We start from the raw sequence: 17,877 nt of genomic DNA on the forward strand, positions 1-17,877 counted from the left end.
GAAAGACAGAGACGGACGGATAGGTAGAGAGACAGAGACAGACAGACGGACGGACAGGCAGAGAGAAACGGATGGACAGCAGAGAGACAGAGAAATGGACGGATAGGCAGAGAGATAGAGGCAGACGGACGGACAGGCAGAGAGATAGAGACAGACGGATGGACAGGCAGAGAGATAGAGGCAGACGGACGGACAGGCAGAGAGAGACGGACAAACGGACGAAGACAGAGAGAAACGGATGGACAGCAGAGAGAGACAGAGAAACAGACGGATAGGCAGAGAGACAGACGTAGACGGACGTACAGGCAGAGAGAATCGGATGGACAGCAGAGAGACAGAGAATTGGACGGATAGGCAGAGAGATAGAGGCAGACGGACGGACAGGCAGAGAGAGATAGACAAACGGACGGAGACAGAGAGAAACGGATGGACAGCAGAGAGAGACAGAGAAACAGACGGATAGGCAGAGAGACAGACAAAACGGACGGATAGGCAGAGAGATAGAGACAGACGGACGGACAGGCAGAGAGAGACAGACAAACGGACGGACAGGCCGAGAGACAGACGGACAGAAAGACAGAGACGGACGGATAGGCAGAGAGAGAGAGACGGACAGACAGAGAGAGACAGGCAGACAGACATACGGACCATACGGACGAACGGACGGACGGTCGGACGGACAGACAGACAGACAGACAGATAGAAGAGCTGTGATGGCCTCACATTTCTAGTCTCCGACCATGTTTATGTACGACTAATGACATAAAGAAAGAACTCGAAACAGCCTATGTGACCACCTGATCACTTGAAACTCTGTTAAAGGTACAAGAATTTCCTACGCGTGTGTGTGTATGTGTGTGTGTGTATATATATATATATATATATATATATATATATATATGTATATATATTATTTATTTATTTATTTACTTATTTATTTATTTATTTATTTTATTGGTGTACCATTAAATTTATAGAGTAGAAAAAACAATAAGAACTCTTATGCATATTTAAGGAAAGGGAATAACGCGAAGTAATTGAACACTAAACCGTAATGGAATCGTGATCGTTTCTAGAGTGCAAAGAAAAGTTTATTGTTGAATCCAGTAGCAGTGTGCAGGTGGCCAGTATTGCGATTATCTTTATGAGTTATAAAGCTCGCAACGGGATTGCTAAGATGGCCGTCGGACGAGTTGGTATTGCATCCTCATCAAACTCATTGAAGAGTAAGTTAACTCTGCGACATTAAAATCGCCTCAGGTCATTCTTTCAATATTCCAAACTTTGAACACGTCAATCGAAAGTTATCTGATCTCTCAGGACTCTTAGGCCTATCCATGATCAATCTTCTTATTTCGACAGTATCTTCTCTCTTCATTACCGAGATCTCAATAGGAATGTTTATCTGCAGAAGTATAGTTTTGCAAACCGGGAAATTTGGTGAGGTAGGGAATTAATTGGTGAGTTGGCCTTTGAATCTCTGAGTCATGAACAGGGTTCCTTTTTTGTGCTTAAAAATGGCATGGGATTTCTGAGTTTACTTGGAAAAATTATTGTTAAAATATTTTATCACTTGAGCTTCTCCATCTCAACAAGTTGGGAGAGTATTAATTTGGGAAAAGTAGGCCACTACCTAGGAAAAGATAAGTAAAATGAATTGCGATGAGAAGAAATACGAAAAGGAGAATGACACATGACGAAGTGCAGTGAAAAGACGAGAAGCGGAATGGATGGAGGAGGACAAGAAGGGGAAACAAGAGATGAATGGAGAGCAAAATGAATGCAAGACTAATGAAAATGGAAGGGATAAAATGAAGAGAGTTACAAAAGCAGTAATATCACAGTCTAGTATATACAGTCACGAAGCTTGTGTTGTGAGGGTGCTAGGAACAATAGACTGTGCAGGTACTATTTCGCATTGTCTCTAATGAGGCGATATTAGCGATCCTATTGGTTAGCAACTATCTATGGATGCATATTTACTACGTATTGAGCTTCGTGACTGTACTGTATATACTAGACTGTGGTAATATTGAGAACGGCGTGAAATGTTTGAAAAGGAAGAATGGTAAACAAATTCAAATACTTAACAATAACGGAAAGTAAGAAATGAAGAACAATATAAGATTACAATTACTGAGAATAAAGAATAGAAAAAGAGTGAGAAGGAAGGAAATAATAATAATAATAATAATAATAATAATAATAATAATAATAATAATAATAATAATAATAGTACTTTCACTTTACTTACTGACTTTTAAGAAACCCGGAGGTTCATTGCCGCCCTCACATAAGCCCGCCATTGGTCCCTACCCTGAGCATGATTAATCCAGTCTCTATCATCATATCCCACCTCCATCAAATCCATTTTAATATTATCTTCCCATCTACGTCTCGGCCTCCCTAAAGGTCTTTTTCCCTCCGGACTCCCAATTAACACTCTATAACTTATGCATTTCTGGATTCGCCCATACGTGCTACATGCCCTGCCCATCTCAAACGTCTGGATTTAATGTTCCTAATTATGTCAGGTGAAGAATACAATGCGTGCAGTTCTATGTTGTGTAACTTTCTCCATTCTCCTGTAACTTCATCCCTCTTAGCCCCAAATATTTTCCTAAGCATCTTATTCTCAAACACCCTTAACCTATGTTCCTCTCTCAAAGTGAGAGTCCAAGTTTCACAACCATAAAGAACAACCGGTAATATAACTGTTTTATAAATTCTAACTTTCAGATTTTTTGACAGCAGACTGGATGATAAAAGCTTCTCAACCGAACAATAACAGGCATTTCCCATATTTATTCTGCGTCTAATTTCCTCCCGAGTATCATTTATATTTGTTACTGTTGCTCCCAGGTATTTGAATTTTTCCACCTTTTCAAAGGATGATTACAATTACTGAGAATAAAGAATAGAAAAAGAGTGAGAAGGCAGGAAATAATAATAATAATAATAATAATAATAATAATAATTATTATTATTATTATTATTATTATTATTATTATTATTATTATTATTTATTATAATATGAATGTGCTGGTCAACAGCCATGTGCCAATGATAGCCCAGCACAAGTGAAATTCGGGTTTTACTTTTTTTTTTTTATTTAGTCTTTATTTTTTTTGTTTAGATCCAATTTTTGTTTCAGAATTTATTTAATGAGGTTCGCAGTAATAAATTTTGTAAATTTATGGGAATTTGATTTGGTAATTTTGATTTATTATTGGTAAAATTTGTGCCAGCATCCGCGGTTATACAATGAATATGAGTAAATCTTTTTGGTTAAAGATACAATAATAATAATAATAATAATAATAATAATAATAATAATAATAATAATAATAATAATACAGAATAAACAGAATTAAATTTTGATTGCAATAATAATATTAAAAATTAAAATAAGTAAATTAAATTGTAATGTTAATCATTGGATGCATATAAATAAAAATGAAAATAACAATAAGGTTAAAATAAAAATAATATAAACAATATTGAACGAAGAGTTAATAATAATAATAATAATAATAATAATAATAATAATAATAATGATAATAATAATAGTGACAATAATAATAGTAATAATAATAATAATCATCATCATCATCATCATCTTACCCTAGAAAGGTATGTTTTGCTTTTGTCCTCTAGGCCTACTTTCTTGAGCAATGGCTTCATACCATGCTAACTACGTTAGGCTACGAACGTAGTCTGTAGGTAATAAGTTGGGTTCGAATCCCGTTTGAGGAGATTGCCGGCTGGATTTTATCCGAGGACTATCCTCTGACCCACATCGTCAAATTACCATCTTGCTGTCATCAATATTCCAGAAATGCTAGATATCTTCGCAGTTATTTGACCGTCGTTAAATATCCAATTTGAAGAAGAACTCCGCTATCTCTGAGTGACGCATTCCTTCTAAGTATATGATGATAATAATGATGATTATAATTACATTTGTTTTCATTTCGATATTTCAATTCCAAAAAATTACTTGCAGAATATTCATATTTCAAATATACGCTACATAGATTTGTATAACAACAAATGAAAGCTAGTTAAAATATTTACTGGGTAGAAATGTAATGATCATAAACTCCTGTTTAGAAAAACCCTTCTGTTTGTCTGTCCTGTCTGTGACTCTGCTACGTAACAACTAGTGCCCTAACACGAAAAGGATTTCTTGAGAATCCGCCCACCTCTGATACATACTCGCATGATCACAACACTTGAATTCCCACATTGATATTCAATGGACTTTGCATCCACTTTAATATGCAACGGAACGCACATCTCTTTTGAAAACCACAGAAAAACTCAGTAAAAAGAGAAAACCTGTCGAAAATATCTAGTCACGAAGTTGCCGCTAGGGAAAGAGCATCTCAAAGAATAAGTTTCGGTTCGTTGTGTTACCCCCTCCCTCCTGTTGTAACGCACGCAAAATTTGGAACATCGTCTTGAATGCATTACATTCACCACTCCGTTTTCTTAAAAAATATAAAACACCTTAAGGTACATTTCACCCCGAAGCTGACAAGTTTAAAACTCTTTCTTTCTCTCCCATACATAAAAAATGAACCTTTCGAAAAAGAGTCCCTTTTTTACTGTATTACTAATTATTACCTATCAGTACTAAGATTTCCTCTGCCTCCGACTTTTCTGATATGTGTAATACTAAAATATATACCCGTCTGCAGTTTATCAGCGATAAAACACATTACATTATTGTTACTTTTCTCTAGGATTGACAGATTAAATTTATATGGGAAAAAAGGGGGGGGGGGTGATTCTTTGAAGAACGGTTCTGAGTTTGGGGGAAGTTTCGCGCCGGAGATCGGGAGTAGGGGAGGGGGGGTAAAGGACTACGAGGTACCTGGGTTAGACTGTATCTCTGCCTCACGCAAACATTCGTCAAGTTTTTATAGGAACAGATAAAGCAGAACAGGGGTGTCCAAAGTTTATATATTGCCTCTGTTTAAAACAGGCCTGCACAAGGTTTGCGCTCTCCGACCCGGCTCACAGCTCATGAGCGGAATGCAGATATTAGCTGCGCTCTGTATAAGGGTGTACTGGAAGAAGGGGTGATCTCGTACAATATATACACAAAAGGAAATACAGTACTAGTAAGAGTATTTATGAAAGGAATTCTCGTTCAGTGTTTGCAAAACTATCTTGGACTATTATTAAGTAATAAAGAAATATTTATTTTACAGAAATAATATAAATTCTATAGCTACTTAAATGTAAAATATCATTTTGTTATATTTTTATTTATCAGTACATCAAAACGAAGTTTTATGCTGTTGGCAGCTGAAAGGAACAGTAGCCTACTGAACGTAATGAAACATCAGTTACAGATGTTCGATGTCTACCTTTATTAAAGTTGATTATAGAAAACAGTTGCTCACAAATATAAATGTTGAGCCAAACATAGCAATCATTTTCACAGCCAGCCAGTGTAGTCGTGGATATTATTGCTAATGTTTAGTCTTTTAAAACTCAACCAGGCTAGTAGTATTATTCCAACGATCTTTAGCCCTTAGGTCACATTGAAGATCAATAAGTTCGAGCTGTAAATCGTTAAATGTTAAATGTCATGTTCCGTCTTTTAGATTCCTCCATACTGTAGGACTGTAGCAGTAGGTAAGCAACGTGAAACAGTTACTGAGAATAGGCCTACACACTGCACTCCACTAGATAACTGAGTGGTCGTTTCCCTCTCCTCTACCTCTAGCAAGTCTAGTCATTCTGACCTATCTTCCTCTCCGCTTCGGCGAGCGGTAAACACAGCTCTTCCGCTCCGAAGGAGCGCTCGCGCTCGTTGAGCGTTGTTTGTGCAGGTACGGTTTAAAAGGTATTTGTAATTTGACGATACTTTTTGACTATATGCGCCATTCACAGTTAATGAGACGTTGAAATCAGTATAAAATTCTTTTTAACTTCATCCCAAACTAAGATGTCTCTGTTGGTATATTGACGTAGGCGATCTGAGGATCCAGATTCAAATCCAGGTGCAAGCTCGGTTATTCTTCTCAGCTTATAGTCCACTCAGCTTTCTATAAATTTATTTGAGTAAAGATCTTCGTCGGAAGTGACGGATGATCGAATCATGATGCTCAATACATCACTACCTTCTTATGCTGAAGTCAAGAAAGCATGGAAATTCTATTTCGTTCTTTATCCCGTCTCCTGTATGCCTAAGGGACAGGTACAAAAACTCCTAACTCCTACTTACAATGTCACACAACACCCCTTCTAGATTGAAGATTGAAGTCAATTAAGTTTCGAACACATTGCTAATATCCAATTTTATGCTACTAATTCCAACACAGAAGATTACGTCTATACCTAACAGAAAACATATGATGTGTTACTATTATTATTAATAGTAAATGAATCCTCTAGACTCAAAACACCCTAAAGACCATTTTGTTCATAATTGAGTTATGCCCACATACTGCTTGCTAAGAATGAATTCTAATGATTTATATAGTTTGAATTGAAAGAGTCACTGAATTTAAAGCAAAAGGTTTATTAAAGGTCACTGTTAGGTTGAAAATTTTCTCTATTTGCCACCAGTTACTGTCAAAATCCTTTAATTTGTGAAAGTGGGTATAGGGGATTTTGAATCTATAGGATTCAAATGTCTTCTTCAACAAACGCATCAACGCCGAATTACAACTATTAATTTCAATATAAATTTAATACAAATGAGTCGATATAAGTTTATCAATGTTATAATATTAGGCTCACATACATCCATACACTCGCAATAAATTTCACATGAAACAATAGTCAAAGATGAATTGTAAACAAGTCTTCATATTTTAATATAACAACATGATATTATTAACAAGAATTTTTAATTTAATTTAAATGATGAAGACTTGTAATTTTATATTAATCTTTGTATATTTATTTTAAGCTTTTAACTTTATTGATATCAATGGTACACAAAAACAGAGGTTACTATATTATGAATGTAAAAAAGATAATATGGTATCTGATGATGTCGCAAGTAAAAGCGACGAAAACGTTAATAGCAACAATCAAATATGAACATTAGTGGCAAAAAACCGGACCGAACCTTGTAGCTGATTTCAGAGTCTTGTTCACTCCAGATCACGGTAAGACTGGTAACTAAGACTTTCGTGGTTCGAATCCTGACTGGGAAGGAAACTTTTTTGTGTTCCTTATTCTAATTTTTACCCAATACTTTTCGATTGCAGCGATATTTTACTACTTAATTAACTTACTATTCCCAGAACATGAATTTTACCAGCAAACGAAACGTATTGGGAATAAATTTGAATGAGGAACAAAAAAAAAAAAGTTTCCTTTCCAGACAGGATTCGAACCATGAAATTCTTAGTTACCAGTCTATCGTGCTCTGGAGTGAACAAGGCTCTGCAATCTGCTACAAGGGTCGGTCCGGTTTTTTTTGCCACTACTGCAGTATAAAAGTTTTATACCTTATATATAGCATGTTAAGTCATTGACGGAAGAACATTAAATCTATTTATTGTATTTCAGACTTATCGGAAAAACTTACTCAAAATGAACTGCAAAAAATCCTACTTACTCTCTTAAATATCCAGAGACAATAAGAAAAGGATACAGCGAAAATGAAGGTACAGTTAAATGAGAATAATAGTGAAAATCAAAATACTGAAATAGGCCTGAATCCTGCCACACAATCACTCTGTCTACCATTGTTATTGCAAGATCTACTCGGAATCGAAATCTGACCTCTATTTAATCAATGAGTCAATATGAAGTTTAGAAATTTTACTTGTCTCAAGTAGGCCTACTTTAATAAGATCACAGCCTCTGCTTCCACAATCTCGAAGAATTAACCGAGTCTCTGAATTCCTATCTTCTTGCTAAACGACAATAATGGAGAAATGGTGAGATAAGGATACAGAAGAAAATGAAACACTTTTAAAAACCCTCTCACAACCCGCCACAAATAAAACAGACATAGGCATGTATAAGAACATTCATACATCAACAAGGCTCGGTCGGTTAAGGCGCTTGCCTGCCGGTCTGAAGTTGCGTTCGGTCGCGGGTTCGATCCCCGCTTGGGGTGATTACCTGGTTGGGTTTTTTTCGAGGTTTTCCCCAACCGTAATATGAATGAAGGCAATCTATGGCGAATCCTCGGCCTCATCTCGCCAAATATCATCTCGCTATCAACAATCTCATCGACGCTAAATAACCTAGTAGTTGATACAGCGTCGTTAAATAATCAGCTAAAAAAATACACCAACAAAATATCAATAATAGGGTATTTAGTATCATCGGGAAATATTTATGCAATAATTTTCATTTGCTTTTGTTCCTGTCATGTGGCTGACAAGTTCTTGTAAATGAACATGAAAATACGCTGTGCAGAATACCCAACCACTGAGTGAAGGTGCAGGAGATGATCGGTAATGACATAGAATTAAATGTTATGTGTTGAGGCCAGATCGGAATAATGACACAGTTCGTGAAGTGATAATGAATATGATTGATGTGATAAAAATACTGATATTATGAAAGGGAAAAGAAATGTCATATAGACGAAGTAGCAATATTGAACGCCATAAGCGAAAAGAGAGAAATGAAATAGCTTAAATAAGGAAAGAAATATGACAAAACAGAAGAAAAATGTGAAAAAAGAAAGATGTATATCGCAATTGGTATAAGAAAGGAAGAAATAAAGTGGCAAAAAATGAGAGAGAGAAAGAAACAAAGCTATGAAACGACAAAGAAAACCAGAAGAAGGAAAGACAAAAATAAAAAAAAATAATGAAAAGGGAAAAGAACCAGGAGTGAAAACATAAAAGGAGGAAAAAAAAAAACAAGTACGCATGGGAAAAAACAGACAAAAAATGAGTAAAGAACGACAGTAATAAAGAAATTTGAAATGAAAGGAAACAAGGGGAGAATATGAACTAAATAAACAGGGGAAGAAAGAAAGAAAACTAAATTAGGAAAGTATGGGTAAAATAAATGAAGAAAAGAAGAATTTAAAAGCAAAAAAAAAAAAAAGCGACGAAATAGGAACAAAATAAGAAAAATGGAGGGAAAAAAGAAATAAATAAAGGAAAGAAGAGAGGAGAAAAGCAAAGAAGAAGAAAAATAAGAAAGAATAATAAGTATGCCTTCAAAAACCTAATCGAAACATCGTTTCATCCACTCGAACTTCTACGTGTTCATCGAAATTTTAATCCAGATTTTTGACTTGGAAATCTGCCTCACGGTGCAGTAGGTGCATCAGTGCTCTTGCCACATGGTAGGTGTCTCAATTCCATTTAGTCTATGCCTACTGATGAAATTTATTCAGCACTCCAAAAATCGTGTAACTGGAACAGGCACTCACGTGGGCACAGCCCTGCATTAATAAGTTACGTAACGCAAGTAGCAGGATAATGACCGTAATTATGTCCATTACGTATTCACTCAGTGCGCTAAATGATAATCACGAGGAATTATCTTGAAATGATGGCGCTGCAGTTTGTTTGTTTTCTTCAAGGAAGTTCTCTGGGCTACCGAAGTTACGTAGTGCGCAAAGTCCATACGACAAATTGCAGGATTTGTAGGCTACACTTTATGGGCTTTATACGCTTCATACCTTAACTGCAATTTACACCAGAAGCCCATTATTGGGCTTAATAAATTTACCCAGAGTTAAATGTACAGAGATCAGAAACTCTGTCACGTGCAGGTGTTTTACTTAGAGAGAGATACACAGAGACAGAGACGGCCAGATAAGACATGGACAGACATACCTATAATATACAGATAAACAGACAGAGACACACATACATACATACATAGTCTACATAAGTTATGTCTACAGTAAAAGCAGATAGACAACGGACCGGCGGGCGGACAGACAGATCGGTAGACAGACACATGAACAGACATGTGGACAGACTGACAGAATTTGTAGAATATAATATGAGTAAATATGCGCACTTTACATGATAGCAGTTTAATGTATTTTAATTCATTCTTATCATCTAAAGCATTGCTAAATAAACTCATGAAAGAGTAAAAACCTTCGGAAAGTGTACCATATTAACCTTCATATTATGCAGGCAATTTAATCGGGATTTTGCTTAACATAACGTCTATGTAATTAAGATGACTATATTCTGAATTGTTTTTAAAATAATCGGTAGGCTTATTTTGGTAGAACTACAATAATTCTTTCTGAAAGCCTACAGCTGCAAAAAAAATAGTTTAATATAAACGACCTTATTTTACCTAAATATATTTTTGTTATATTTAGTACAAAATAATGGATAATGACTATCATTATAAGACAGAGCATGGAATGTGTTCTGTTCCTAGTAATAAGTCAGATGTAACTAGGAAATTAATGACAGAATCTGAAACTGTTTTTAATCTTGGACGAGATCCAAAATTCTGTGGTCTTAACTTATTTATATATTTTTAAAGACCAGGTTACTAAGGGTACAAAATATAATTTTTCCAAGTTTAAAAGGTACACGACTGATTACTATGACTCAGACTCCACGTTAAATGGTTGATATGGATGGTATAAGGTTACAATTTAAGAATATTAAAATTCAAACAAGAGACACATGGGCTACATAGTTCTTATGCTAAGAAGAAAAGTATCATTTTGCATCGGGAAAGTCGGCATGTATCTTTTGGATTTATATATTCACATCAATAAAGAAATAACTAAATAAATAATTTGAATAAGCTTAATTGATGAACACTTTAATAAATGTAGGCTATATTATATCAACACATTAAAGGAAACGTAAATAGGCCTATAGACTACTTATAGGTCTATATAAATTAATAAGTGAATATGTAAGAATAAATTATAAATAAACTATAAATATACAGTATTACAACAGAGAAATCAAATAACGGTACTACCAAATTTAAAGTGTTTTAAAACATACATTACAGAACTAACGTTATTGTGTACTCGCAGATAAGAAATTTTGCAGGAAAATATAAGAGAGATGTAATACAAAACGTATTACAGGCCTACTTAAAGTTATTAACACTGTAACATGTATTTAGTGGTCTCTCTTTCATAGAAATTTATGCACCCTATTTATATTTCTCTTATCTTGTGATTCTTCTATATCGTCAGAGTGAGTGACTACGCTATGCGTTAGTTGTTGGTTTTTGATACTCGAAGGGGAAGTGAGAACTTGAGACTAGATTATGACGACGATAATAATAACGATAACAATAATAATAATAATAATAATAATAATAATAATAATAATAAAGATAACAATAATAATAATAATAATAATAATAGTAATAATAATAATAATAATCGGTAACTATTATAATTAATTTTTATATTATTCTTAACAATCAATGTAGGGCCTATAAATATTTCATAACATAAATTTTAAAATTTGTACCAATTAGGCCTAACATGTAGGCCTAGGCTATATCGTATCTTTATTTCATTCGCTATGTTATGTTTAGGTCTACTGAAGTAGCCTATGTTAATGATAGGGCCTATAATTTTGTGTATCTTTGTTCTCATCTCGTATGTTATGTAGACCTGTCTTCCTCTTATAGTGTTAACTTTACCATGTTGCCTATTCTCTATTTTATTGTATTTTAATATAGGCTACTTAATAGGCCTACATTTATTAAGAACCTGGTATTATTATTAATTATTATTATTATTATTATTATTATTATTATTATTATTATCATCATCATTATTATTGATCCGTCGGCCTCGGTAGCGTAGTTGGTATAGCGCTGGCCTTCTATGCTCGAGGTTACGGGTTCGATCCCGGCCTAGGTCGATGGCATTTAAGTGTCTTTAAATGCTACATGTTCATGTAAGTAGATTTACTGCTATGTAAAAGAAATTCTACGGGACAAAATAATGGCACACTGGCGATGCCGATATAACCTCTCCAGTTGCAAGCGTCGTTAAATAAACCATAATTAAAAAAAAATTATTATGCATCCTATGAGGAAACAAAAAGTAAGGCAGAAAATAGGAAAGATTGGAGATAGCTGGGTTTGCAGTGAATGACCTGCTCTTGGGCAGAGCACTAAATGAATGAATTAGGCCTATTATTATTATTATTATTATTATTATTATTATTATTAGGCCTATATAGTTGTTGTTTAGTCAACTGTCTTAAGACAGGTCTGAACCTCACAAGTGATACCAACATGACGCCACTTATGAGACAACTAGACCAGGAGATAATGCGGTAGGGTGATCAGTTTCTTTCCCCCTTCATTGCATACATCGCCGATTAGCTACATATTCCACTAATCTGACTTCAGATGTATACAAACAACTGTTCTTTCTCTGACACATAGGCCTATCATCAAGTGAGATGTAGGCTACTGCCTGATAATAGATGTAGGCCTACATATCAGCCAGAACCTCATTCAGAGGTAATATCTTAATAAATTATTATTTTTTCACCCACATGTATCTTCTCTAGTATTCTGAGTAAAATACAGAAACGATTAAACTATATCGTATAGCCTATAAATGTGTGCTATAATCTAACGAAAAATTTTAAGATTTCATTTCCTGGTAACAATTAACAAAAATGTGTTTCTATTTAATGAAGATAATTTATTTGGCAATATAATGATATTCAGAATTAGTTACTGTATGCGATAAGAACCTCAGTGAGACAAGAAGTGGCAGGAAAAAGTGACTAGACGTATAAACGCTTAATCTGCAACAAATAACTTACTCAGCACTTTGCAGATATTGGGTTTCTGTTCCTGATATCTATGACTGAACCAGGGCGTGTGTTTCTCTTTAGTTATATTTTGTTGTAATAAAATGAATGAATGAATGAATGAATTAATTAATTATTGAATAATTAATTATTGAATAAATAAATAAATAAATAAACAAATAAATAAATCCAAAAGTTGCACAAAAACAGGTCTTCGTGGTTTTGCAATGACAAAAATTTCAACAACTAAATATCTCATTAGTTTAGCCTATATATTTCTTCATTTACTAATGCTGTTTCATGTTTGTTTTATGTCCTGTGCCCTATGTATTTAAATCTCGTGTTTTCTGTCGTAATAGATTTAAACGTTGCTTGCACTATTTCCTCTTCTGGACAATGATTCATTGTGAATTACAAAGACTTGGAACAAATTGAATTGGATGACTCAGCCTTGTCAACTTTACCGACCCCTTCAATCGTGAAGAAGTTGAATACACTTTTTTCCTTTCCTGAGGTTCGTACTGTGGAAGTCATGCTTCTTGGATCCCACAGCCTTCTATATGCGTTTATCATCTCTCCTTCGTTGTGTATCTGTTTGAAACACGAGTTTCTTTTATTTTTCTTCTCATGTGGCGCCATCATGAACACTAATCATTCCTCTCTTCCCCTTACCACCCCCACTCTAACCGCCATTACCAAAAAACTTCACGTATGTCTATTCTTTTTTTAGTTATCGTCTTTCTTCTTTTCTCTTGTGGTATTCATGTTTCTCCATTTCTGTTTCAGGAAGGCGTGGACTTGACTGCACAATTGTTCCCGCCCACAAACAAAACACAAACTCGTCCATTCCTCCTTCTCCAATACCTTCTGCCACCTAGGTGGAAATGCTATGAACTAAATTCTAATTCTTCTATTATTAAGCAGTAAAAAAGTCATCTTCAATTTTGGAAGTTTCACTTCTATATTATGTAAGTTGTGGATACAATAAGATATACACATTACATTCATTATGGAGGCACGTTCCTGCTTTTATACACGACATAATAGTATTATGCGGTTAATGTGTCACACAAAAATTATCTGGCGTCTGGTCTAGAACGTGTCCATTCTGAGTCAGTGTTAGCACTTACATCATGTCGATCAGTCAACCGTAAAAGATACTGTTATTGTTCCTCGTCGACAGAATAAGACACTAAAAATCCGTTTTAATGTTTGATAGAAGTAACTGAAACTAATATAGGTAGGCTACTTATGAGCTACATTGAATTAAATACAAATCAGTCACGTTAGCTTAATTTTTAACTATCTATGTAATCTTAAATGCTATTTCAAAATAATAATAATAATAATAATAATAATAATAATAATAATAATAATAATAATAATAATAATAATAATAATAATAATAATGTATTACATTTGTTCCGCTCTTATACTCCCATTGAAGTCTCCAAAAATTGTTCATACATTAGGGCCTATAGTCTATTGAAAATATAATCGTAATTTGATATTTGACGTCAAACTTGCTGAAGAGTGCAAATATTTTTATGTCATTTTTATGTCATTTTTATGTTATAAGACATTTTATGCCATTTAAAAAGAATTTAAATTTCCTTTCTTTAGATTAAGATGTCATAGATATTTTGTATTAATGCCTGTAGATTATTAAAATTAGCTCATTATAGGCATACCCATACGCAATGACAGTGACATATAATAATAATAATAATAATAATAATAATAATAATAATAATAATAATAATAATAATAACAATAATAATAATAATAATAATAATAATAATTACTATTATTATTATTATTATTTATTTATTTATTTATATATTCTGGTAGAGCTAAGGCCAGTAGGCCTTCTCTTCCGCCCAACCAGACTCTAATTATTCTAATTAAATATAATTGGTTACATAGTTATTACATTAATATCTAGACCATAAAACAAAATGAAGATAAATAATGAAAGTTGGATAAGTAATGTTAGTGAGACAATAATAAACATTGGTAAGAAATAATAATAATAATAATAATAATAATAATAATAATAATAATAATAATAATTTATTTATTTAATCTGGCAGAGCTAAGGCCAGTAGGCCTTTTCTTCCGCCCAACCACACTAATTCTAATTGAATACAAGTGTTACATAGTTATTACATTAATAACTTATCTAGACCATAAAACAACATGGAAGTAAATAATGAAAGTTGGATAATTAATGTAATGAGACAATAATAAACATTGGTAAGAAATAATAATAATAATAATAATAATAATAATAATAATAATAATAATAATAATAATAATAATAATAATAATAATAATAATAATAATAATAATGAGAATTTAAGTATTTATTCTGTGATATACATAATATAACCATTAAACATTGAGAAATTTGAAACAGGTATTATTGTTAACAAGAATTGTTAGAAAAATATTTCCTTAATGTATGTATGTATAATGTATGTTGCTTCATTGTACATAACTTAGGCTTAAATCTTACAATACAATTTTCAGTATAATGAAGTTCTAATATAATTTATTCCATAGTAAATTAAACAAACAATTTTGTTTCATTAAAACAAACTCAGGGCAAAAATAAGTAGGCTATTCCACATACTTATTAAAACTAATAAACAATCAACTTCACTACATAAATGCAGAATCTCTAAATGAGTGATCTCTGAATTATACAGGCAACAAAATAATACAAAGTCTGCTACAGCTACTGCATTAAAATATAAAAATGAGTAGTGTGCTGTTTATATTTTAATTGTTATTGTAATTTGGAATATATTAATCCCAACATAACTTAATTCATAGTATTAAATGGATGCCTAGTTATTCTCAATTTTTTTATTAACATCTAAAAGTGTATTGTCATACGGCTTACAAAAATATCTTTATAATAATTAAAATAGGCCCCTAGTTAAATGCAACAACTTTTTTAATGAATCTTTGTTACAAAATTTAGATATATGTGCATCAGCTTGAAGAAATGCAGGTCTATAAGGTATCTCAAAATCAATGTCGCGGTTTGGCAATAATTTTGTTCAATTTTAATCCAGTTACTACAGTCATTTTACACATGTGTTTCCAATTAATACTAGAAAATAACCTGTGTAATGCCAGTTGTTGCTAGTACTAATGCTGTGGGTTGTGTTTTATTTCTTTCATTTGATCGACAATAAAATTTTATTGATCATCTGTGTTTCTAAACGCTTACACGGAACTTCAAATAATGATTGCGAACTCTAGCTTCAAGATTGTTATGACCTTCATATAAAGCCGTATATAAAATTGAAGAAATGAACTTAAATATGGCTCATTAGTTTACTTTTGAGTAAGTCGTAAAGAAGTAAAATTCATATTAAAAGATTTTGTAGATCATAAAACAAAGAATTCTGCCTTCGTTAGCATTAAATATAGCTTATTTAAAGCACAAACAGTTGGCATTATTTTTCAAGATAGATATACTAAACATGGAAATTTGGCTATTCTAATTATTGCATTCTTTTTGGTTTCATATTTAAGTAAAGTAATTTAAGAAAAAGTCAAATACAATAGTTGTGAAATACGAAGAACCGTATGTAAGTACCAAGGTGTTAGCTTCCAGGTTAAATTGTCCACTTCAAAATGACCAGAGGAAAAATGGCCACAAACAAAATATCCAGAGTAAAATGTCCAAGGGAAAGAAATCCAGTGAAATATGTCCAAAACAAAATGTCCATAAAAGAAGTATATAATAGGAAAAAAAAAAACCACAATAAATATATATATATATATATATATATATATATATATATATATATATATATATATATATATAAAGAATCAGTAACCAGGAGAAAGACTACAATGTAAAATGTTTTATTGAGATTGCTATGCGACGTACCAAATTTTAAATCAAGAGTGACAGAATGGCTGAAATTATACGTTCACAAAAAAGGAAAACCATTCTAGTACACAATGGCTTTTCGTATCACTTTCATTTATGGAGCAAAAATGGTAATAAAGTATATTGGAGGTGTGTGGAAAGAAGCACCTGTAATGCGAGATGTGTGACCAATGCTGATATGGATAACTTACATGTAGATAAACCAAGTGGACATTTAATTTTATAGACATTTATGTAAGTGGACATTATATTTGTGGACATTTAATTTTTATGGACATTTATGTAAGTGGACATTATATTTGTGGACATTTAATTTTTATGGACATTTATGTAAGTGGACATTATATTTGTGGACATTTAATTTTATGGACTTTTATGTAAGTGGACATTATATTTGTGGACATTTAATTTTTATGGACATTTATGTAAGTGGACATTATATTTGTGGACATTTAATTTTTATGGGCATTTATGTAAGTGGACATTATATTTGTGGACATTTAATTTTTATGGACATTTACGTAAGTGGACATTATATTTGTGGACATTTAATTTTATGGACTTTTATGTAAGTGGACATTATATTTGTGGACATTTAATTTTTATGGACATTTATGTAAGTGGACATTATATTTGTGGACATTTAATTTTTATGGACATTTACGTAAGTGGACATTATATTTGTGGATATTTAATTTTTATGGACATTTACGTAAGTGGACATTATATTTGTGGACATTTAATTTTATGGACTTTTATGTAAGTGGACATTATATTTGTGGACATTTAATTTTTATGGACATTTATGTAAGTGGACATTTTGCTAGAGGATATTTCTGTTTCCGGACGTATTGAAATGGACATTTTAACCTCCAACCAGGTGTTACTCTCTCCTTCAGTGCATACATAAGTTACAAAAAAATGCAACGAAAATAAAGCCATTTGTTACAAAAATCAAAGGAATTAATATTTTGCTCTAAACTTGAAGAATATTCGAAAAATAAATACAAATGTAACTTACAGTATTTGAGAGAAGCTATAAGATTTATATTGTTTGTGAAGATACACTAATCATTTCTTCACTTCATAGGTTATTATTGTTTTATTTTTAATTACGTTTACTAATTATTATTTGAGTGCTTTAGGAATGTAAGAATATTGAAATACATTAGTAATTAATCTGCATTGAAGGAATAATAACCTTTTTTTCACATACAGGTAACTACAGATACTTCTGAA

The 17,877-nt window shown here is 32.7% G+C and overlaps 1 long non-coding RNA gene across 2 annotated transcripts in view; it reads left to right on the plus strand.

Annotated features, from left to right (window-relative positions):
- Positions 1 to 17,877, plus strand: part of LOC138703985 (uncharacterized) — a 196,197-nt gene that overhangs the window by 70,191 nt on the left and 108,129 nt on the right. The window contains exon 2 of one of the 2 annotated variants that reach the window (XR_011333284.1): positions 13,512 to 13,693. The exons of the other annotated variant lie outside the window; for it this stretch is intronic. This is a non-coding gene — a long non-coding RNA (uncharacterized lncRNA). The remainder of the gene's footprint in view (positions 1 to 13,511; positions 13,694 to 17,877) is intronic. 2 annotated transcript variants of the gene reach the window in all.

The sequence above is a fragment of the Periplaneta americana genome, chromosome 1, assembly GCF_040183065.1.
Source record: "Periplaneta americana isolate PAMFEO1 chromosome 1, P.americana_PAMFEO1_priV1, whole genome shotgun sequence".
Classification (NCBI taxonomy): Eukaryota; Metazoa; Arthropoda; class Insecta; order Blattodea; family Blattidae; genus Periplaneta; species Periplaneta americana.